The sequence below is a fragment of the Gossypium arboreum genome, chromosome 3 (assembly GCF_025698485.1).
Source record: "Gossypium arboreum isolate Shixiya-1 chromosome 3, ASM2569848v2, whole genome shotgun sequence".
In the NCBI taxonomy this organism is placed as follows: Eukaryota; Viridiplantae; Streptophyta; class Magnoliopsida; order Malvales; family Malvaceae; genus Gossypium; species Gossypium arboreum.
The window spans coordinates 59,690,770-59,711,677 of NC_069072.1; the positions used below are offsets into that span (position 1 = coordinate 59,690,770).

A 20,908-nucleotide genomic window follows, 5' to 3' on the forward strand; every position below is an offset into this window, starting at 1 on the left:
CATGGTCAGTAAATACTGTAACTTTAGTACCTATAAAATATGAGCTTAATTTTTCAAAAGCAAAAACTATAGCAAATAGTTCCTTTTCAGTTACCGTATAATTGAGTTGGGCTCCCGTCAAGGTTCTACTTGCATAGTAAATGGGGTGGAACACTTTATTCCTTCTTTGACCCATCACAACTCCAATAGCAAAATCACTGCATCGCACATCTACTCAAAAGGTTTGCTCCAATCAGGTGTAATGATTATTGGGGCTGAGATTAACCGTTTTTTAGCTCTTCAAAAGCTTCTAAACATGCTTTGTTGAAATCGAACACTGTATCTTTTTCTAACAACAAACACAGTGGTTTAGAAATTTTTGAAAAATCTTTGATAAACTTTCGGTAAAAATCAGCATGGCCTAAGAAAATTCTAATTTCTTTCACATTCATTGGGGCTAGTAATCTTTCAATTACGTCCACCTTTGCTTTGTCGACTTCAATTCCTTTCTTTGAAATTCTATGCCCTAAGACAATCCCTTCCTTAACCATAAAATGGCATTTCTCCTAGTTAAGGACTAGATTAGTCTCTTCGCATCTCTTCAGTACCTTAGCTAAATTACTCAAAAAAATATCATAAGTGTTACCAAAAACAAAAAAAATCATCCATGAAAACCTCAACAAAATTTTCAACCATATCAGTGAATATTGCTATCATGCATCGTTGGAATGTTGCAGGTGTATTGCATAAACCAAAAGGCATTCGCCTAAAAGAAAACGTACCGTATGGACAAGTAAAGGTTGTTTTATGTTGGTCTTACGGAGCGACAACTATTTAGTTATATCCCGAATAACCATCTAAAAAATAATAGAATTCATTACCTGCCAGTCGATCTAACATCTGATCCATAAAAGGCAACAAAAAATGGTCCTTTTGAGTGGCTTTATTCAACTTTCTGTAGTCAACACAAATTCTCCAACCAGTAACAGTTCTTGTTGGGATCAATTCGTTACGTTCATTCTCAACAATTGTAATTCCACCTTTCTTCGGCACACACTGTATCGGACTTACCCATGAACTATTTGAAATAGGATAGATGATTCCTGCATCTAGCCATTTGATCACTTCCTTTCTCACAACTTCCTTCATAATAGGATTAAACCTCCTTTGCCCATCAATTCGAGCTTGTTCACCTTCCTATAGAATAATTTTTTGCATGCAAAATCAAGGGCTTATACCTTGAATATCAGCTATAGTCCAACCAATTGCTTTCTTAAATTTCTTTAGAACAGGAATTAATTGCTCCTCTTGATCTTTCGTCAGTTCGGTTGAAATAATCACAGGCAAAGTAAAACAATTACCTAAATAAACATATTTCAAATAGGAAGGAAGTACCTTTAGTTCGAGTGTAGGTGGTTCTTCGATTGACAATTTGGGTTGCATAAATTCTCTGACTTCCAACTCCAATGGTTCAAACCGTGTGGATTAAATAAAATTCCTCGGGTTGGCCTCCATCTCAGCCATGTTTTCTTCACCTTCTTCATCCTTCAAAGGGTCAAACCCTAAGGCTTTCTCCAATGGATCTTTTTAAAGATGTCTTTCCATAGAAATCAAGGTTTCTATTTCTTCCATAACTGAGCACTTTTCTGTCGGATCGGGAAATTTCATCGCTTTAAGAATGTTAAAAGTTACTTAATCGTCTTAAACTCGAATGTGAGTTCACCTTTCTGCACATCAATTAACATTCTTTCCATGGCTAGGAAAGGTCTTCCAAGGATAATTGGCACTTCCTTATCTGCTTTAAAATCTAGAATAATGGAATCAGCAAGAAAAATAAATTTATCGACTCTTACCAAAACATCCTCGATCTTTCCTTTAGGGTATGCTAAAGATCGATGCACTAGCTAGAGCGTCATAGTTGTAGGTCATACTTCTCCTATCCCTAGCATCTTGAAAATAGACTTAGGCATCAAGTTGATACTTGCTCCTAAGTCACACAAAGCTTTACCACAATAAGATTCACCAATGTTACAGGGTATCATAAAGCTTTCTGGATCCTTCAATTTCGGTGGTAGCTTGTTCTGCAGGAACGCACTGCACTCCTTTGTCAGAGCGACAGTCTCATACTCACTCAGTCGTTTCTTCTTAGATAGTACATCCTTCATAAACTTCACATAATTTGGCATTTGTTCTAAAGCCTCCACCAATGGAATATCAATGTGTAATTGCTTCAGAACATCCAAAAACTTCTTGAATTGCACCTCCTATTTCTGCTTGTGTTGCTGTAATCTTTATGAATATGAAGGTGATGGAACTTTCAGTTGGATTGGACAACTCTTCTGAGTAGGTAAATCTGCATCCGAAGAAGGTATTAAAGTATCTAAATTCACTAAGTTAGGATTTACCTTGTCAATCTTTGCAAATTCTGACTCTTTTGGTGTAGGGACTTCAACAGCTAGTTGACTTTCCCCCTATTCAACAGGCTCGTCCTCAACATCAATCAATCGGGGTTCCAGAATTTTACCAGTTCGCAATGCCACTACCTTGATATGTTATTTACCCAAATTTTTTGGATTCTTAGTATCGCTTAGCAAGGTTCCTTGTGGTCTATTACGAAGCTTCGTAGCTAACTAACCCATTTGGTTTTCCAAATTTTTCAGTGTTGTTACTTGACTCTGGATCAAAGCATCATTCTTCGCCATGTATGCTTTCAACAAGTTCTCCAAACTATTTGATGGTTCATCTTGAGGTGGTTTTCTAGCTTGTTGATTAAACCCCTAAGATTGGTTGGGCCTATGCTGCATAAAGTTGTTGTTTGGTCCATTTCCTTGGTTGCTCCAAGAAAGGTTGGGGTGACTACGCCATGAAAGATTATAGAAGTTGGACTCGGGTCCTTGTCCACTCCTATTTTGATGTTGGTTCCCTACATAGTATACTGACTCGGGATTCAATGGGCAATTCTTGAAAGAATGACCTTCCCCACAGTACACACAAGAAACTTTTTCAAACGGACTTGGTGGCTGAGCTACAAAATTATTAGCACCATTAGCGGTAAACTACTTTAACATAGAGGAAATAGACGATACTTGAGCTGATAACGAAGTGAGAGCATCAACTTCATGAACTCCGGCTACACGTCTTTCTGAAGCTGTTCTATTTGTTGGCCATTGATCGTTATTGCTCACGATCCTCTCGATGATCTCATAAGCCTCATTATAAGACTTAGACAAAATTGCACCATTCATAGAAGCATCTACCATCAATCTTGTATGTTCATCGAGACCATTATAGAATGTCTCCATCTGGATACAATGAGGAATCCCATGATGAGGACACTTACGAAGTAACTCCTTGAATAGCTCCCAAGCCTTATACGTAGACTCATCATCCAATTGTTGGAAAGTTGTGATCTCGTTCCTCAACATAGCATTTTTCCTAGGCAGGAAATACTTAACCAAAAATCTCTCTGCTAATTCTTGCCATGTAGATATAAAACATGGTGGCAATGAATTGATCCATGCTCGTGCTCGATCTCATAATGAGTATGGAACAACTTCACCCTCAGTGCATCTTCAGTCACACCGGCTATTTTGAATAAGTCACTCACCTCCATAAACAATCGAAGGTGGAGATGTAGACCTTCCGTGGGCATACCACTAAATTGGCCCACCGTTTGTAGCATTTGAAACATCACTGGTTTCGATTCAAATTGGGTTACCTCAATATCTGGCCTTCTAATTCCTAGATTTAACTCATTGAAAAGCAGCACAACATATTGTCTGATGCATCGATCCCTATTATCGGCAATGAGGATACGATTTTGTACATGTTCGGCTTTATTAACTTGGTCTTGATTTTGATTTCCAAGGTCCATATCATTTTGTCTTTGAGCTATTCGTTCAAATCTTCTTTGTCTAAAAGTTAGCTCAATTTCAAGGTCTACTGGGAGTAAATCGATAATCCGATCTATGCTCATAAACACCTGGAAAGAAAATTACAAAATTAAATAGAATAAGTTAGTACTGTTAGAAATAACTAAATTGAAAATAAATAATTTCACAAAAAAATGACTATGGCAACAGTTGACAATCCCCAGTGACGGTGCCAAAAACTTGTAAGGCTCAGGTTTGTGCAAATGTACATAGCCATTATCAAGTAATAAGTAAGTATCGAGTTATCATCTCCATAGGGATTGTATTTGTGGTAAGTCACTTAATTTGTAAAAGTGTATTAACAATTTGATAAATAAAAACACTATAATTGAGAAGTGATGAAAAATTAAGTATATGAAACTAAATGCAATGATATAGATTTTAGCAGAATTAACACAATAAGCAGCATTTATAACATAAATACGCTAAGACAATTACTTTAATTAAACTCAAATTATTATCAACATGCTTATCAATATTCGAAAAAACATTCCATGGCAACTCGATCTTTCATGAGTTTGGAAACCACGTTAGGTCGTTTCAGAATCCTTTACTCAGTAAATACACATTTTACTGATCCTTATTTACTAAGGGTTTCTTAGTATTCGTGTGAGGTAACAGGGATGTGTTAGGTTTGAAACAGTTTAATCACACAAATCTAAAAACTATACAGATAACAGAGCCTGGTTAGGGATGTTACGCAACCTGCAATTTAATCGGGTTAGGATCTAAATTAAGCATGCACATTTCAATTATGTGTCCATTAGCCGTCATCTGGTTAGGATCGCTCAGCTAATTCAGGTGAATTTCAATCACGTATGAACGAAATACATACTTGATTTTAATTGAAAACATGATCGATTGAGGCACAAATACAGTAAGCATGAATCAAATAATTATTATTAAAACAAAGCATTCATCCTAGCTTAAATAAAATTAAGCTATCATTGTCATAAACAAGAACAAAGAACACATAGCAAACATTCTTGAATTAAATTAAAGTAAGAAAGATTAAACCCAATTCAGAATGTCTGTCACCCAAGACTCTGACTAATGAGGGCTCCTTCGTTCCTTCACTTTGCTCCTTTGCTGATGGCTCTCCAAGGTAGCCGACCAAGGGCTCTTTAAGAGGCTAATTTGCTCAAAATATTTATGCAAAAATGATGATAGGCGTGAGGGTTAAGAAAGCTAAGAGAATTGAGAGAGGAGAGAATGGTGAATGAGTGAGGGATGAATGAGGGATGAGGGATGATTGAAAAAGTAAAAAAGGGGCTCTTATTCATAGGTGAAATAGGAGTGTCCATCTTTCAAAACTCCTTCCAAGGGGTGCTGGCCATGAATTGAGGAAATATGGTTGATTTTGCTTGATTTTTGGTCAATTTGAGTGCCACAACAACTCAGGACTAAGACTCGGTCACCAACAAATCTTCGGGCAAATCTCTGATTTCTTCAACTCTTCAAAGACCTTGTGTCATTGAACCAGAAGATGGTTTATGAACCTCCATATTCAGCTGAATTTTGGGTTGACTTAGCCCTCCATTTGGACGGTTTTGTAATCAAATTAAAGCTCTCAGACCTGTCCAAAAATAAATCAATAAGTTAGAGGACCAATGAATTAAATTTTACCAACTTAATTAAATTAATTAAAACCCAAATTATTAATGAAATATTTTAAAATGAATTATTAAATATAATTTTATATTTTATTATTTAATTTAATCATGCATGGCCCATTTATGTCATAAAAATATAATATGCTCAATTTAATATAAAATAAGCAATTTTATGCATGAAAACTATATAATAAAGCATAAAATCACATTTTAATAATTTCTATGTCCTGTTTTCATATTTTCACATATTTCATTAATTTATTAAATAATTACTTGGTTTTAACAACAAAATTAAGTAAAATGTGATAATTAATATAGGAAAAATCCTATATATTTTTCAGTTTACAACATGCCTCACGTAATATTTGAGACAAGCATATGACTACTAGTAGGATCAACCAGGTAGCATACCTCCGCAACGTCGGGACTGCATAGTCCTCAACATGCTGCGTGATCAACAAAGAGGTCATAACAGAGCGCGAGTATCGTCTGTGTCAAGAGACAAAATGCATAGGCAACGAGAGAGAAGGGCTTAAACCTTACTCTACAAAATATTTTCCACATCTGAAAGCACAATCGAGAAGCATTGCGTTAACACAGCGACACCAGTTTAAAGGGGCACACGTGGGACACAAGGCACGATTTAGGTCTACCACGCACCCCAAAGGGCACAAGATGGCGAAAAGATGACAACACATCCATAATTCCATTTACTCAACTACGCAACACAGGATTCTGATCGTACCCCTTCAGTTCATTTAGAACAAAAGGAGATAATGAAAAGGATTGCAACTTCAAAGTTTAATTCGAGTAGCATGGAGCCCTCCAATAAACACAAACAAGACACCACTCATATGCCCATTGTGTACTAGTAGTAGCATCCTCACACACTGGCCAATAACCCACCCAGCCAATGTTTTGGTAGGGGAGTGGAAGGAACGATGAACGAAGGCACATCATAATCACTTGGTATGATAGCTACGAGGGAAAAAATCCAGGTGGGACTTGGTCAAGCCAAGATCAAACCTACAGACTAAACTTAAACTTACACTCCCAATGAGCCATTGTTGTCGAAGGGAATTGGTACTGGGGTTACAAGCAGCTTCGAATGCAGGCACGGGCTTGGAAAGGCCATGGCATCGTGTGGTTGTCAACTTCAAAGGCACAAGGTGTCCCTAATATGACGATGGGAATCGGTAAGCCAAGATCGAGCCCAAAGAAATGCATAAGCCACCCCAAGATATCTTTTTCAAATATATAAAACTTGGGCCTGGAGTCATTGGCTACATTTCTATGGGCACAGGCTTGACCGACAAGGAAATCATCACCCTGTCCCCTGTGTTAGTGATCCCCTTCCCACCATTGCTGAGTCACAAACCGTATAGGGCGAAGGGACGCACCCCAGCTCGAGAGGGGGGCCGTCGAGGGTGGAAAATGCCTACTGGTCCATGTTCATACGTCTTAAATGAGGACATCTTCAGCCCTATTCTTCCACAATAATAGGGGCCGAAGTTGCCAATGGTGCCTGATGCTCTCACACATCCAAGCCACCAAGGTGCTGACAGTGCTGAGGCCCAATTTGTTGATGGACCTCAACGCTCCCTCACCATCAACGGCACAAGTTTCCAATGGTGCCCGATGGTCCTACACATCAGAGGCACAAAGGTGTCGATGTTGCATGTTACTCCCGCACATCCAAGGAACCAATGTGCCAATGGTGCTTAATGCTCCCGCGCCAAAAATGGCCTAGGCTGTCGATGGTGTCCGAGGCTCCCACATATCTAAGCTCTAAGGTGCCGATTTTATCTGATGCTCTTGCACAACCAAGGGCCTATGTTACCGATGGTGTTCAGGGCTACCGTACGTCAAAGCACCAAGGTGCCGATGCTACTGCAAAACTAAGGGCATGTGTTGTCGGTGGTGTATAAGGCTATCGCACGAACAAGGGTCCAAGGTATCGGAGGATCTTGATCCAAAAGAGGAGGGATCGAGACGATATCCAAATTCTAGCTTTACGAATGGAGAGTGACTTATTGCATCATTTTTTATATTTGGGAATGACTCAACGAATCTGTTAAAGGCTCTTATTCCAAAAGGGAAGGGACCGGGATGGTATCTGAATTATACCTTTGGGATTGGGAAATGGCTCATTACATCATTTTTTATATTCTGGGATGCCTCACCAAAGTCCTGCCAAAAAGGCTTGTCGGAGCACAACTGCAATGGCTTGCTGTAGCACCACCGAGAACCTAAACAGTGGTAGGGGAACACTAACGCTCAAGCATTCATTGCCATGAGAGGTGCCCTTGACATCCCCTGGTCGCGCAATAACACTTCCCCACTAAAGAGCTAAAAAAACTTTATAAAATTGCTAACAGCAGACATTCATATGTCTAGAATAGTGACAACTTTTCTAACCAAACACTTCCTTACCAAGAGGGGCCCAAGTTGTTGATGGTGCTCGAAGCTCTCGCACATACAAGGCACTAAGGTGCCAATGCTATCTGATGCTCCTACACATTGAAGGTGCCCAATGTGCCCCCACCACGGGATGGCCTATATTACTGATAGTGTACGAGGCTACCGCACGACCAAGGGCCTAAAGTGTCGAAAGCTTTTATTGCAAAAGAGAAGGGACCACTGGATGCTACCCGATGCTCCTGCACAACCAAAGGCTTGTGTTGTCGATGGTGTACGAGGCTACCACACAACCAAGGGCCCAAGGTGTCGGAGGCTCTTATTCCAAAAGGGGAGGGACTAGGACGATATCTGAATTCTAGCTTTGGGATTAGAAAGGGACTCGTTGCATAATTTTTTATATTCTAGGATGCCTTATCGGATGTTCCGGAGGCTCTTATTGAAAAATGGGATGAATCGGGATGATATTAGAATTATAGCTATGGGATTACGGAGTGACTCGTTGCACCACTTTTTATATTCAGGGATTCCTCGTCAGATCACCACTAGAATGGCTCACTGGAGAACCACTAGGAACCTAACCAGTAGTGGGAGCACCAACATTCGGGCATGAATGGCCATAGGATGTGCCCTTGGCAACCCTTGATCACTCTATCACTTTCCCCTTAAAGAACTAAACAAATTTTTAAAAATTCCTACTAGCAAACATTCTATTTTTTTTTTTTACAAAAGACCTAAAAGGTCACAAAACTCAATTAATAGAATCACCAAGTACAAGATCATGGATTTCCTCAGGATAATCCATACCAAAGGTCCAATTACAAGTATTAGTAACAACTTTTTTGTAAATAAAATTCACAACCTTATTATAGCTACGATTGACCCAAATTACAGTGATGGAATTAAAGAAGTCCACATTCTTAAAGGCTTCATCAATTCGATACCCCATAATAGTAATATCTTTTCTACGTTTTTTCACCTTGTTCACCAAACTAGCACAGCCATTTTCAAATATGGCTTTTGTAATATTAAGGGACCATGCAATTTTTAGACTTTCCTCAAAGGCGTAAAGCTTCGCCCATTTAGCCAACATGTCTTCATCTTTGAACTCCCCTCCCTCTCCAACAATGAAACCATCAGAGTCACGGATGATGACACTATAACCTATTTTATTGTTAAAAATAGTAACGTCAAAGTTTATTTTTGCAAAACCGCAAGGTGGCTTCTCCCAGTTTTTACATGTAGGGGTAATAGGTTTGTTGACCAGATTATGGATCTGGAAGTCCAGGTAGAGTGTTTTAGCTCTGTCTCAGACGACTCTTGCTTCTTCCTTCTTTCCATGAAAAACAAAGTTGTTACAATTATTCCAGCTATTCCACAGTGTCGTTATAAACTCAGTTATAATTTCTTATCCAAAAAACACATGACGTCTTTGATCTAGTCAATGTAGTAGGAATAATCTCTAACGAGAAGCCTATCATCAAGACCACTAAGTGTAAGGATGGACCGAGAAGTACGACAATTTTGAAGGCGTGGATGAGGGTTTCTACATTTGAATCGCACCTAGGGCACTCATTTCTAAAGTCTTGGTGAATAAAAGAGATCTTGACATTTGTGGGAAGGAGCTCATGTCCCACACGCCAAATAAAAATACAAAATTTTGGGAGGATTTTGATCTTTTAGATTGTTTTCCAAAATAATCTATGAGGACCGAAGCCCACCTGCTTTAGAAGAAGCCATGAGTAAGAAGAATTGGAGGTGTAGAATCCATGAGGGTTATGGAACCAAACCCTACTATTGTTTAGACCATTGGCAAAAATAGGTAAATTAAAGATTTGGTCCCCCACAAAGTAGCCATATAAATCACATACCTTCTCTTTGTTCCAACACGTGTGATTATTGGTCCATAAGTCATTTACTTTTCTTTCATGAACAGACAAAGTAGTGGAGCTTAGCGAATCACTATTTAAACTTTCAAAGCCCCAGTTACCTTTGCAAATCTTGATACTTTCCCATCACCAACCTACCAACCGAAACCATTTTCGAGGGCTTTAGTAGCTGTAGTGATGTTGGTCCAAGCGTAAGACAGTTTGTCAACAACTTTGAGGTGGAAAAGGTTGCCACTAGGGAAGTACTTTGAGCTGAGCACTTGATAGCACAACGTATATTTAATGGTGAGGAGTCTCCAAACTTGTCTACCAAGGAGAGCCAAGTTAAAAAGTTGGAGATCACAAAAGCCAAGCCCTCTCATACCATTGGGAAGGCAAACTCTATGTGTTTGGAAAACTAAAATTTCATGTCCTCTAAAATGCCCCTAGGTGTAAGGAAAATCGAAAATGCATAAGTCGGGCGTGATTAAAGGATAAACTTAATGAAAATTTCTTTACCACCTAAGGAGAGAAGCCTCTTAGACCAGTTGTTTATGTTGCAAGAGAAACGATTAAGAATGCTATGGAACACCATAGTCTTCTTTTTTCCAACAGGGAGGGGTAATCCAAGATAATTATCCAACTTTTCGACCACTCTCATTCTAAGTAAGTCACCATAATATTGACGTTGGTCTATAGGAGTATTCGGGCTAAATAACACCATTGATTTGTCAAGGTTTATTTTCTATCCCGATACTTGTGCAAGCTCCCTAAGAATTTTCAAAAGAATTATTGACTTCACTTTTTTTGTTCCTGACAAATAGAAGGGTTTTATCAATGAAAAATAAATGGTTAATATGTGGGTCCTTTTGGCTAGCTTGGATGCCCCTAATATTATTAGAACTTTATGCATGTAAAAGTATTCTTGAAAATACCTCCATGCAAAACAAAAAGAGATAAGGGGAGAGGGGGTCCTATTGCCAAGACCTCGCTCGGGAACAATAACCTCCGAGAGAACCATATTACACTTTACAGCGTATCTTAATAACTGAACACACCACATGATCTTATCAACCTAAGCATCCTCAAAGCCCAAATTCTTCATAACTTTCTCAAGAAAATTCCACTCAACGCGGTCATAAGCCTTGCTCATGTTGAGCTTTATGACAAAGCCTTTATTTGGACTATTTTTTGAGCTTTGTAGACAGTGCATCAACTCATGTGCAATCAAAATGTTGTCATGAATCATATAGCCCGGGACGGAGGTACTTTGGTTCTAATAACATGTTGTTAATGTCCTAGGTGACACTCTGTTTTATGTAACTCAAGTTGAGCTCACTATGATAGGAAGCTTCCGACTTAAAAAGACTATGAAAATACTCCCACGCGACCTTACAAATATCATTTGTATTATTCATACAAATACCATTAGATTCCTTTAACCTATCGATTTTTTTTCTTCAACCTACTAGTGGCACGGACATGAAAAAGGCATGTGTTTCTATCCCCCTCTTTGAGCCACTTAATGTGCGATCTTTAAGCCCAGTAACTCTCCTCTTTGGAATAAAAGTGCCGAAGCTTAAGGTGGGTCGTTTTCAACATGTGAGCATTACACTCCCTATGAGGGCCATCAATGAGCTTGTCAATCCTCGGCACCACCTCACGAATTTGGTTTTTCATCCTTCTATACCTACCATATTGCCACGGGCCAAGCTCTACTCATACTTTCTCAAGCTTCTTGATGATGTTTGTATCATTACTACTCCAAGCCTTCTTTATAATATCTTTGGCTTCCTTCTCTTTGGCCCAGCACACATCATATTTAAAGAAGAGTCTTGGGTCTTCAAAGTTATCTCTCGACTTACGGCCCAAAGTATCCATTAATATAGCATCGTGGTCCGAGTTTGTTTGTCTCACCACGATAGTTGCAAGAAAAGGGTAATTATCAATAGCATTGGCTAAAATAATAAATGTAACACCCCTAACCTATATCTGCCATCGGAATAGGGTTATGGAGCACTATCAGAGTTTACATTTCAAAACAAACAAAAAATTTTAAACGTTCTAATTCATATCATTAATCATAGAAAAACCAATCAATAACATGCATATCGTCCCTTATATGAGCCCTCGAGGCCCTAAATCGAGACTAAATCAGAAACATATAAATTTTTCAAAAAAAGATGAAAATTTTCAAAACTGCAAGGATCAAACGGCCATGTGACTCACATGGCTAAGAGACACAATCGTGTCTTAGGCCATGTGGAAATTCGAAGTAGGGACACGGGCCATGTCCCAACTCATGTCTATGCCCGTGTAAGTCATTGACTTGGGTCACACGGCCAAGACACACGCCTGTGTACGAAGCTGTGTACCCTGCAAAATGACCTCACACGCCCGTGTGCCACGCTATATGCTAAGCCGTGTAATAGTCTGACTTGCAACCCTTTGAAAGCTATAAGGACACAACCATGTCGCCTAGTCGTGTGTCACACATGATTGAGACACATGACCATGTCTCTGCCCGTGTGAATGAAAAATAGGCCATTTCGAAGCCATTTTTCTCACCCATTCAAACACATACCTACAACCAAATTTCCACATATAAACAAGGCTTCGAATTGCACTAATAACATGCATCATCAAGCTACCCAATTAAGGTATATAAACATACAATCAATATGCCTAAAAGGCACCTTAATCAAAAAAAATTAAACATGTAAAATTATATGCATAATTTGGCCAAATGTTCAACTAACCTTTAGCTAAGTTATTGCCAAAACATACCATTTTGTTTACCTATCAATTTCATACCAAAAAGTATCAAATATACCAATTAACATTAGCTTCATAAACCATATATGCCAACTACATGTTTCATACCAAAATGACCATGTTCAACTTCCATCACCTAAGCATCATAAGAACTATAAAATCAACTATCATAAGGTCACATATATATATATATATATATATATATATATATATATCAACATAACAACCATTACAAGGCCCAAATATATACATGCCAACTTAATAATAGATCTTTCATAAGATAATGCCATAAACACAAGCCAAAACAAATGGCTAAATCATCAACCAAAAATACCTATACATGTGCATATTTAACCAATTATCACTTAACTTGCTTCCATGCCAAAACATAACATAATTGATATATAACCAACATACCATATTAGATTCAAAACCTTTCCAAAACATACCATATCTTGACCATGTTAAGGTCAATTCATTATATATCACTTTGGCCATTCAAATATGCTTTGACACATTATCAAATTAACACATATCAACAAGGCACCAAATGTACCAAGGCTACATCACCCAAATGACATATACATGCCAAACACATCAACTAACATTCAACTAATCACCAACCATAAGTTCACCTATACATGTCATTATAACATTAACCAAGACATCAAAATCTACCAATATAATCATTGGATAGTATGATGGATCTCCAACTAGCTTCCAACTCGATCGAGCTTCCGATAATATGAAAAGTAAAGGAAAGACAACTACATAAGCAATGAATTCTTAGTAAGCTCGTATAAACTTTAGTCATGTCAATCCATTTCAAATATGAAACTTATACATATCAAGAATTATCCTACATCGATACCACAAGATTCGTGAATTCATATTCAACAACTCACAAAATAACTAAATCCACAACATCATCCTTAGCAAAGTAGGATTTTAAATAACTTTAAACTCTTTCAAATTTTGTTTGCATTTCATTACTTTCCATTGCATTTACTTTCTTTAGCTTAAATAACAACATCAATTCAACTCATCATTCTTTTTTTCATCATATTACACTTATGAACTTTCTATTTCATTTCCTTTGTAACACCCCAAACCCGTGACCGTCACCGGATTTGACAACGAGGTGTTACCGGGCTTACTTTACTTATTCCTCTCTTAGAAATTTTTTTTTTGTTTTCCTTTTTCTGTTCCAGGCAGGCTAGTTAACTGCGTCACTGTCACCTTAAAAATCATATCTCGAGTTCCAGAACTCAAAAATGAGTTCCGTCAATTTTCCCTGAAACTAGACTCATATATCCATCCATGGATTTATTTCTAGAATTTTTGGTCGGGCCAATTGGTACAGTTTATTAGTTAAAGTCACCCCTGTTTCAGGGTTCGACTACACTGACCTTTACGCATTACGACCTGGATATCATCTCGTACAGAGCTCTAATGCTCATGCCGTTTGTTTCTAATGAAACTAGACTCAAAGGGGAATCTATGCATATAAGGAATGACTTCTAATTGTTTCTGGATAATTTATGGTAAATTTTCCAAGTCGGAGCAGGGATCCAGAAACCGTTCTGGCCCTGTTTCCGAAAACCTGAATATCTCTAAAATACAGCTCATACGGTCGTTTCGTTTCGTCCATATGAAAATAGATTCATCAAGGTTCAATTTCATAATTTATTCACTATTTAATTCTACTTCTACTATTTTTAGTGATTTTTCCATCTCACCTCACTGCTGCTGGCAGCATCTGGTACTAAAGCAAACAATGACTATTTCATAATTCTTCCATGGCCAACTATTTCATCATACATAATACAAACTATGGCCACCTTATCAAAATTAAGGTTTCTAAGGCTCGTGCCTATAGGTTTTAGATTCACACTCAACCGACCACATAGGCCATCTTCGCATGGCTTAAAGTTTACAACCCGAGATTCAACAAAACAAAATAGCCTATACATGCCAAATGTTCTCCTAGTTCAACTACGAAGACAATACCAAAAGATTTCCAGCCGGTGTGATGACTTCAACGACGGTTCCGAAGCACATAAACGATACGAGTCCAAGAGACCTAAAATGGGTGACAAGAAAACACCGAGTGAGTTTATAACTTAGTAAGTCATAAGCATTTCACAACCATCCGTTACTAAAATTATCATAAAATGAAATAATGAAACAAGGGCCATTGTTCCACCATACCGAACTATACCATAGTTCCTTAGACCTTCGGATCAATCTCATACCAAGTCATACATTTACATTTCATATACTATTCAATAGGATATTTGAAGCAATTTCCATACATCATTTCATTTCGCAACAATCATGCAATTGAAATCATCACATAGATTTAAAACTTACCGACTCAACTCCGAGCATGAACATAGTATCTATTAGCCACGAACTCAAGGTACTTACTCTTTCCGCTGTCCATACTCAACTCGATGAAGACACACCCTCCATATAATTGTTCGATCGGAGATATATCTATATAGAGTATGCACACACAGTGCTTAATACTCGATTTCGCACACTTAGTGCCATGTGATTTAAGCTCGCACACATAGTGCCATACCCTTCGAGCTCGCACACCCAGTGCTGTATATTTCCAGCATGCACACTTAGTGCCATATATTTCCAGCATGCACACTTAGTGCCAATCTCGTCACCGTACACACGTATTGCCCGCACACTTAGTGCCGAAAGCAAACTTTCTACACATTTCACTATTTCTTTTACATTCAACAATGTCATCATTCCATACACATACATTTTCATTTACATATCATCTCATTAAACACAATTGCATAGATATTATGATCATTTAAAACAATGCCAAATATATGCTTAATGACTTACCTAGTGTTGGGTAAAATGGTTCCAACTCGGCTATTCGATGTTCTTTCCTTTGCTTTTGCTTGATTCTCCCCCTCTAGCTTCTTGAGCTAATCAATAAATTAACTAGTTGCCAAATATTTATACATATATACATGACATCAACAATACTATCATCATTAATTCATCAATTCACAAAGTTTTATTTCACGAACATTTGACCCATTTTTACCCCATATGGCGAATGCTACATTCATTACCCAACTAGCCATTCAACAATTTTCAGCCTCATTACCACCCTTTTTATGTCTAATCGTCTAAATGAGATCATAAACATGCCTAACTATAGCCGAATGTGCAACATTAATCTAGCATTTCCATTGCATTTAACACTTAACATTTACCCCATCTAGGCCAAATTTTGCTAGCACACAAGCCTTTGGCGAATGTCCTTGACCTCTAGTCACCCAAAATTTCTTTGTTCTTTAAAATTCATCCAAGACTACATTCGCACTTCCAACTAATAATTTAGGTGATCTCAAGCTCATTCACAAGTACTATTATATATCACATTAAGCATTAAATCATTTTGCAACATAAATTTTATAGCATGGCCGAATACTCATGCACATACACACATAACAACAAGAACTCAATGGCACAAAAATCTCCTTTTGTTAAACATTTGAACTCACTCATCTCCATGCTTTCATCACAACAACATCAAAACACTAATTAGGAAATACAACATTCTTGGCGAAATTTAACTCACCTAACAACTTAGTTTCGATCCAAGATTCAAGGAAAAATTTGAACCAATCCTCCAAACTATGCATGCATTTTCAAGAGTGGCATAAAACATACCTTATTGTATCAAAACACCTTAGTCTAGTAAGCTCCCATGGCTGATTTTCTCAAGCTTCCCCCTTTCTTCTTAGTACATTCGGCCATGCAAAGAAAAATGAGAGAATGGACACTTTTTTTTCTTCTTCTCAAGTCATGGCAATTGTAACAAAATGAGAAAGGATGAACAACAAAATTTTCTCCTTTCTTTTCCTCAACTCACGGCAACAAGGGGGCATCCACACTCTTTTTTTTCATCATTTTCCTTTTTTTTCATTTCTTTATTTTCCTTCCATAATGCACTAGGCCAACATGTCTAGGACATGTTTTCTTTGCCCATCATCATGTCATGGCCAGCCACTAACCTTAGGAAATGGGTTATTTGACATGCAACTCCACCCTTGTGTTAACATGCACTAATAAGCCATTTAAAATTAGCCTATCATATTTCACCATGTTTCACATTGATCCCTATTTAATAATTTCTCATAAAATTGGTAAAATTAGAGAATGAAACTTCCACATATGCATGCACACACATAGTTAGCATAGAATATAACAATTAATTATTTTTATAACTCGGTTTAGTGGTCCCGAAACCACTTTCCGACTAGGGTCAATTTAGGGTTGTCACAACTCTCCCCACTTAAGAAATTTTCGTCCGAAAATCTTACCTAGTAAATAGGCTCGGTATCGCTCTCTCATAGAGTCCTCAAGTTCCCAAGTGGCTTCTTCAATTCGTGTTTATGCCACAACACCTTCACTAATGGGATTTTCTTATTGCGCAACTCTTTTACTTGGCAAGATCGAATGCGAACCGGCTCTTCTTCATAACTCAAATTAGGTGAACCTCGACCTCGGATGGAGTAATTACGTGTGTCGGGTCGACCTATATCGTCAAGCATCGAGACATGGAAAACGCTAGAATCCTTTCAAACTCGGGGTAACATTAATCGATACGCCATGGTCCAACTCGTTCGGATAGTTCATACGGACCGATGAACCTCGGACTCAATTTTCCCTTACGGCCAAATCTAAGCACCTTCTTCCGTGGTGAGACTTTGAGAAATACCTTGTCTCCAACCTGATATTCAATGTCTTTCCTTTTCAAATCCGCATACGACTTTTGGCGATCCGAAGCAGCCTTCAAACTTTCACGAATTACTCGAACTTTCTGCTCGGCATCCTTAATCAAATCAACCACGAAGATTTTACCTTCAGTAAGTTCAGTCCAGAATAATGGGGTACGGCATTTACGACCGTATAAAGCCTCGTAAGGCACCATCTTAACATGCTATTGTTGTAAGCGAATTCAATCAAAGGCAAATATCTTTCCCATGAACCACTAAACTCAAGGATGCAACATCTCAACATATCCTCAAGGATTTGAATTATCCGTTCGGATTGACCATCGGTTTGGGGATGAAAAGTGCTAAAATGCGACTTGGTACCCAAAGCCTCTTGCAATTTCTTCCAAAATCGTGATGTAAATCTTGGGTCTCTATCCGACACGATAGAAACAGGTACCCCATGCAATCGAACAATTTGGGAGACGATAATTCGCCAATTTATCGAGCGAAAAATCCGTATGACAGGATAAAATGAGCAGACTTGGTCATCTATCAACAATGACCCAAATCGCATCTTTCTTACTTGCCGACACGGTAATCCAGATATAAAATCCATTGTCACTCGATCCCATTTCCATTCGGTATCATGATTGGTCAAGTAATCCCGATGGCACTTGATGTTCCGCTTTCACTTGTTGACATATCGACACCTTGAAACAAATTCGAAATGTCTCGTTTCATACCGGGCCACCAAAATTGGCGTTTGGTCATTGTACATTTTAGTACTACCGGGTGGATTGACATTCGACTCACTGTGAGCCTCGCTCAAAATCATCGAAACAAGTTCAATTCCTTGGAATACATAATCGACCCTTGAACGTCAAGCGGTCATTGTCGTCAATCTGAAATTCGATTCTTCATCCAAAACACATTCGCTCGCTTAGCGACCAATTCAGCGTCGACCTTCTGAGATTCAAGTATTTGATGAATCAATAACGGTTTGGCCTCTAATTCGACTACTAGCACCTCCTCGGGTGAAACGGATAAATGAGCATCCATCGCTCTCAAAGCGCACAGAGTGCCTTGCGACTTAAAGCATCGGCCACCACGTTGGCCTTTCCCGGGTGATAATCAATGATGAGTTCATAGTCTTTCAACAACTCAAGCCAACGTCTTTGTCGCAGGTTTAAATCTCTCTGAGTCATCAAATATTTTAGACTCTTGTGGTCCGAATAAATATGACACCTTTCTCCAAACAAGTAATGCCGCCATATCTTCAAGGCGAACACTATGGTCGCTAGTTCAAGGTCATGGGTCGGATAGTTTCTCTCATGCGGCTTTAGTTGTCTCGATCGTAAGCCACAACTCGACCTTCTTGCATCAACACACAACCTAACCCAAGCAAGGATGCGTCATCAGATATGACAAACTCTTTCTGGGACTCCGTTGTACTAGCATGGGGCCTCGGTTAAACAAGTTTTAGTCGATCGAAACTTTCTTGACAGCGTTCGACCACTCGAACTTAACATCTTTTGGAGTAGTTTCGTCATCGATACAGCTATCATCGAAAAACCTTTCACAAATCGTCGATAGTATCCGCAAGCCCCAAAAGCTCCTAACCGGTAACATTCCTTGAGGTTTCCAATCGACTATGGTCGAAATTTTGTTCGGGTCCACCTTGACACCGATGCGGACACCACGTGCCCCAAAAAGCTAACCTCTCTCAACCAAAATTCACATTTCTTGAACTTTATGTATAACTACTTATCTCGTAAAATTTGCAACACTAGCCTCGGTGTTCAAGATGTTCGATTTCATCTCTCGAATAGACCAAAATGTCATCGATAAATACAACTACGAACCGATCCAAGTATGGCTGAAAATCCTATTCATTAAATCCATAAATACCTCGGGGCATTAGTGAGCCCAAACGGCATCACCAAGAATTCGTAGTGACCGTACCTCGCTCTAAAAGCGGTTTTGGGTATGTCCGATTCTCGGACCCTCAACCGATAGTACCCGACCTCAAATCTATCTTTGAAAACACCGAGGCTCCTTTAATTGATCAAACAAATCGTTAATTCGTGGCAACGGATATTTATTCTTTATCGTCACTTTATTCAAGCGGCGATAGTCGATGCACAATCTCATAGTTCCATCCTTCTTCTTCACAAACAATCTTTGGTGCACCCCATGGAGAAAAACTCGGTCGAGCGAAACCTCTATCCGTCAATTCTTGCAATTGAACCTTCAATTTCTTTAATTCCGTTAATGCCATACGATACGAGGCTATTGAAATCGGCGTAGTACGGGTACAACCGATGTCAATTCCACTTCTCGAACCGGTGGCAATCCGGTAACTCCTCGGAAAAACATCCGAATACTCACAAACCATGGTACCGATTCGAGTTTCCTTTCCGTCTCTTTACTTTCAAACACATACGCAAGGTATGTTTCACACCCCTTTTTCACATACCTCCGAGTGGTCATAGAAGATATTATCACTGGCACTCCTTTTGAATCAGTAGACTCGACTCGGACTACCTCGTTATTTACACTCCTCAAATCAATGGTTTTCCTTTTGCAATCCACCACTGCATCATGTACGGTCAGCCAATCCATACCAAGAATAACATCGAATTCATCAAATGGTAGAAGCATCAGATCGGCCGGAAAACAGGATTCTCGAATTATTAGGGGGCATCTCTTGCACACTTTATCAACGAGTACGTATTGACCCAAAGGGTTTGACACCCGAATTACGAACTCGATGAGACTCAACAGTAGAGTCTTCTTTGGATGCTAAGGTTTCACATACATATGAATGAGTAGAGCCGGGTCAATCAATGCAATCACACTAGTATCAAAGAGAGTAAAAGTACCAGTGATAACGTTAGGGAGGATGCCTCCTCTCGTATGCGGATGGCATATGCTCTAGCAGAGCACGGGTCTCGGATCGGACACCAGTATTAGAGGTTCCTCTCGATTACCACCCCTACCTCCGAAATTCTCGGGGCCTACCTCCAATGTCGTTCCACTAGGTCTTGCACCTTGCGTCTTATTCCTCTCATCTAGCTCTGCAATCTCTAATGAAGTGGTCCTCGAACCGCATCCATAATGAGCCCTATTAACAGACTTACCCCAACATTCACCTAGGTGTCATCTTCCACATTAGGGGCATTCGGGTTTCTCTTGACGATTATTGCCCACACTAGCTATGAAGTAGCTCGAGTCCGTCGATGGTCGGGCTCGATGGAAATTCCCGCATCGCCTCGACTTACTAGTGTCCTCCACGAATTTTTTACTGGCCGAGAACCGAGCTTTACTCGTCGATCTTTTACGATAATCTCTTGCTTCAAATCTTTTGCACATAGCAACCTCATCAGCCACACACTCCGAGCATACCGACTAAGTCTTACGAACTCATGTTCAGATTTAGATATTGTCATACGGCCTTGCTTGAGCTCCAAAATTCCTTACACTTCGATCGATGAACCGTTGACTAATATATTTCTTCCAAATTGCATTTGAAAGAAATCCCAAGTAACTTGTTCCTTTGGGAC

At 39.0% G+C, this 20,908-nt stretch overlaps 1 non-coding gene across 1 annotated transcript; it reads left to right on the plus strand.

Annotated features, from left to right (window-relative positions):
• Window positions 1–3,297: 3,297 nt before the first annotated feature.
• LOC128291160 (small nucleolar RNA R71) lies at window positions 3,298–3,404 on the plus strand. Its single transcript, XR_008280936.1, has one exon. It is a non-coding gene; the product is annotated as a small nucleolar RNA R71 (small nucleolar RNA).
• Window positions 3,405–20,908: the final 17,504 nt, after the last annotated feature.